This window comes from Salvelinus sp. IW2-2015, linkage group LG18 (genome assembly GCF_002910315.2).
Source record: "Salvelinus sp. IW2-2015 linkage group LG18, ASM291031v2, whole genome shotgun sequence".
Taxonomy (NCBI): domain Eukaryota; kingdom Metazoa; phylum Chordata; class Actinopteri; order Salmoniformes; family Salmonidae; genus Salvelinus; species Salvelinus sp. IW2-2015.
The window spans coordinates 71,416,279-71,421,151 of record NC_036858.1 but is presented as its reverse complement, the minus strand read 5'-3'; positions in this window follow the sequence as shown (position 1 = coordinate 71,421,151).

Here is a 4,873-nt window from a genome sequence, read left to right as displayed (position 1 = left end):
CCCATCCTCCTGGCTTCTCCCTTCCTCCTCCCTCCTCCTCCTCCCTCCTCCTCCCTCCTCCCCTTCCTCCCTCCCTCTCCCTCCCTCCCCCTTCCCTCCTCCCTCCTTCCCATAGCTCTCTTACCTTCCCTCCTCCCTCCCCCTCCTCCCCTCCCTCCTTCCCTTCTCTCCTCCTTACTTACTCTGCTGGCACTTCCTAGATTGCCCCCTCCCTCCCACCGCGCGTCCTTCCTTCCCTCCTCTTCCTTCCTCCCTCCCTCCTCTCTCCCCTTCCTCCCTTCCTTCCCCCCTTCCTCCCTTCCCTCCTCCCTCCTCCCTCCTCCTCCCCCTCCTCCTTCCATTCTCTCCTCCCTCCTTCCCTCCCTCCTTCCCTCCCTCCTTCCCTCCCTCCCTTCCCTCCCTCCCTCCCCCTCCCTCCCTCCCTTCCCTCCTCCCTCCTTCCCCTAGCTCTCTTACCTTCCCTCCTCCCTCCCCTTCCTCCCCTCCCCTCCTTCCCTTCTCTCCTCCTTACTTACTCTGCTGGCACTTCCTAGATTGCCCCCTCCCTCCCACCGCGTCCTTCCTTCCCTCCTCTTCCTTCCTCCTCCTCTTCCCCTTCCTCCCTTCTTTCCTCCGCCTTCCCCCCTCCCTCCCTTCCCTCCCTCCCTCCCCTCCCTCCCTCCCTCCCTCCCTCCTCCTTCCTCCCTCCCTCCCTCCTCTCTCCTCTTCCTCCTTCCCTCTCTCCTCCCTCCCCCTCCCCTCCTTCCCTCTAACCCCCTCCATTCCCCTTCCCTCCCCTTCCTCTCCTCCTTTCCTACATCTACACTACACATTGTATATGCTTTGGTTCCACCTTAACATCCCTGGTCTACTTCACTCAATAAATGAATGCTACAACATTGGTCGACAGGATTAGCTATTTTAATTTAGTATCTTAATATCTGCATAATAGTGCAAGTTAGACACATGTTCATTACAGTCATACTGAGAGGTGATGTAAGGCTCTACCTTGACTAGATCCTCCAGAGACGTACAGTGCCTGTTGCATTTATTCACATAATATTGGAGTCAGGTTGATGAATGTAGTTTATTGCTATATTCAACAAAATTTTCATCCAAACTACACCACTATATTGGCCTTTTATAAGAGCGTTTTAGGAGTACATACTGTATGTTTGGCAATGCAGAGGTGCTATAGATGCGGGTGTTTTATTGTAAATACAGGCAAGACAGCACAGGGAGAAGGGTTTGCATACTATAGACAACAAGAAAGCAAAACGTGCTTGGCTGCTGCACATACAATGTAAACTTCAGAGTTAAAGATACTATGGAAGTTCAGTTTCTAATTCTTTACCCATTTTTAGATCAGAGGCACCACTAGTAGCAAAAGTTCTGTATAGTCCATCTAGCAGTCTGATTAGAATACTGTAGGGTAAGATCACTATAGGGTGAATTTCCTGAGCCGCAATGTCTCAGGACGACCTTTAGCATCTGAGTCTACACACACACACACACACACACGCATACACACACATACACATAAACACACACACACAGATATACATGCACACACACACACACACACACACACACACACACACATACACAGACAGTTGATAAGTAACTAAGTGGATCTGGGTATATATTGGAGATGACTTCACTTGGAAAGGGGAAGTGTTATTGATCTTAGCTGAACTTTGTTCATTTGATTGTATTTCAGAAGGGTACAGAATACAAACTGTGGATAGTAAACTAGATGGTGGCTCGCTAGGTAATTCAGGTGGCTGTGATGTCAGAAACTAAAATAAAACCTTTAAGAGAGAAATGTTTCTAGGTGCCTTGCAGGTTGTGTAGTAGATGGTGGGTGTTTGGTGTGGTGTAATACTATGTTTTAAAATACAAATCAGCCGAGTCATTGTTCATGTGAATTAAAAGTTGTTTAAAAACTGCATTTTGCTTACTCAAGGTTGTTGTGTGAAAAACAAAACAACGCCACCACTACAGAATTAGGCCATTTGACCTTGATGGATGTTTTCATTTTAAAGGTTTCAACGTTTCCAACTTATCCCTCAGTTTCCAGCTGGGGTGGTTCCTTTATTTTGGATTGTCTGACTGGGATGTCTGGTGGAGTCATCTAGGTGGAGTCATGCCTGGCTACCCATCGACATTGCGACAACGCCTCTTCCCGCTCAGGAGGGCATGGGGCCCACAAATCTTCAAAAGGTTCTACATCTGCACCATTGAGATCATCTTGACTGGCTGCATCACCGCCTGGTATGGCAACTGCACCGCCCTCGAACACATGGCACTACAGAGGGTGGTTCGGACAGCCTAGTACACCACCCAAGCCATAGACTGTTCTCACTGCTTCTGCATGGCAAGCAGTCCCGGAGCAACAAGTCTGACACCAACAGGCTCCTGAACAGCTTCTATCCCCAAGCCAGAAGACTGATAAATAGCTACTATCTGAATAAACAGACTATCTGCATTGACCCTTTTATTTTATTTTAGATTTGCACTGACTCTATGCACACTCACACACACTCATACTGAAACTCCAACACACACACACACACACACCACACACACACATAATTTGCTCACACATACATAACCCACACACACATTCATTCTGAATCTACACACACCCACACACTCATCATATATGCAGCTGCTACTCTGTTTATCATATTATTTGATTGAACCTTCATTTTATCAGGGAGTCACACTAAGACCAAAGTCTCTTTTATAGATCCAAATATAAATACAAGAGCCTCCCGAGTGGCGCAGCGGTCTAAGGCACTGATCAGTGCTAGAGGTGTCACTTCAGATCCTGGTTCGATCCCTGGCCCTGTCGCAGCTGGCTGTGACCGGGAGACCCATGAGGTGGCGTACAATTGGCCCAGCGTCGTCCGGGTTAGAGGAGGGTTTGGCCGGCTGGGATGTCCTTGTCCCATTATGATCTAGTTATGATGTCCTTGTCCCATTTTGATCGGCTGACCCTGTATATAGCTACTGACCCTGGAACTGAGCCTGTATATAGCTACTGACCCTGGAACTGAGCCTGTATATAGCTACTGACCCTGGAACTGAGCCTGTATATAGCAACTGACCCTGGAACTGACCCTGTATATAGCTACTGACCCTGGAACTGAGCCTGTATATAGCTACTGACCCTGGAACTGAGCCTGTATATAGCTACTGATATTGACTACTCTATTGTTGGGAAAGAGCAAGAAGGCATTTCACTGTACTAATAAAAACCTGAAACTTGAACTAATGTTTCTGTTCCACGGTGAGTCTGGATTTGGGGTGAATCGTCAGGCAAGATTAATTCCCAACTCAGCCTAATTAGATAAATGCCGCAGACAAAACCGGTTGGCATGGAAACCAAGGTGTGTGTGTGTGTGTGTGTGTATATGTGTGTGTGTATATGTGTGTGTGTGCGTGCCTCCTGTATCTCAGGAGTGTATGATATTTTAACACCGAGTCATTTGTGCTTGTGTTTCCATGACCCCTATACTTGTTATGATAAAGGTGAAATTCAAAATGCAGAGCTTCACATTCACTTCAGATAGAGAGACTTCAGTTAGATTCAACAAACTGTATACTGCAACTTTATGAATATAGATTTGAAGAACCTTATCTCAATAGCCCTGAAGGTTTTTACCCAATATGAAAATATCGATTTTATATCTGCACATGTATTTTGGTGTATGTGTGTGTCTAACATGATTGCTAGGACTTGCCTTGGAGTCTGCATGATTTTCCTCCAATATTTGAGTTTGTATGTTCCTCTATATTTCAAAGCGACACTGCACTAAAAATCTCTGGACAACATCCTTCTTTCGTGACTATCTACAGCTTCAGAGTCAGTTTGCAATTAGCGAGCAAGGTCAGAGTCTATCTTGGGTAGCTCAGTGACCTTGGAGACCTTGGAACAGAATACAGAAGGGGGCCAAGTAAAAAACGCACCTCTTCTGCTAAAAAACAACGCTCAGAGTCTGGAGCCAGTGAATACTGCAGTGTCTTGTGGCAGAACAGTACACTCCTCACCTCTCCACCTAATTGCTGTGTGGTGAGCGTTCTGGCACAAAAAATGGTCGCTGTGCATCACCCAGGTGGGTGCTACACATTGGTGGTGGATGAGGTGAGTTTCCCCCTACCATATAAAGAGCTTTGAGAACCTCAGTTGGTAAAAAAAAAACGCTATTTAAATCCAATCAATTAATTACACAGGTTGTGTCCTAAATGGCAGCCTATTCCCTATAGAGTGCATCCTATAGGCCCTGGTCAAAAGTAGTGCACTACATAGGGAATAAGGTTCCATTTGTGCCACATCCACAGATTGCACCTTGGACACTAACAGCAGGCTGCCAGTTGGCCAATTCACCGGCTGTGGCGGCTAGTCTGGCAGGGCTAAATTAGACCAAGACAGATGCTGTCACAAACTGAGCCCTGGCTGGCTGCATCCCCAACTCACAATGTAATGGGGGCGTTCAAGGTTGTCTTTTGTGCAGTTGTGCTGTGCAGATGGATATGGGATCTGCAGCCCAAGCAACTGTAAACAAGACAAACTGAGTTGAGTTACTCTGAAACATGTGTAAAGATTCTCCTAATATTTTATTTTAGCAGAGTCCCATTGAGATGTAGATCTATTTTACAAGGGAGCCCTGCAATAACACAATTTACAAATACAACATAATACAAATTACAAAATTACAAAACAGTTTAAGAGATCTTTATTAATAATAAGAAAGCAAATAATCGATCTGCGTAAACATACAGTGGGGAGAACAAGTATTTGATACACTGCCGATTTTGCAGGTTTTCCTACTTACAAAGCATGTAGAGGTCTGTAATTTTTATCATAGGTACACTTCAACTGTGAGAG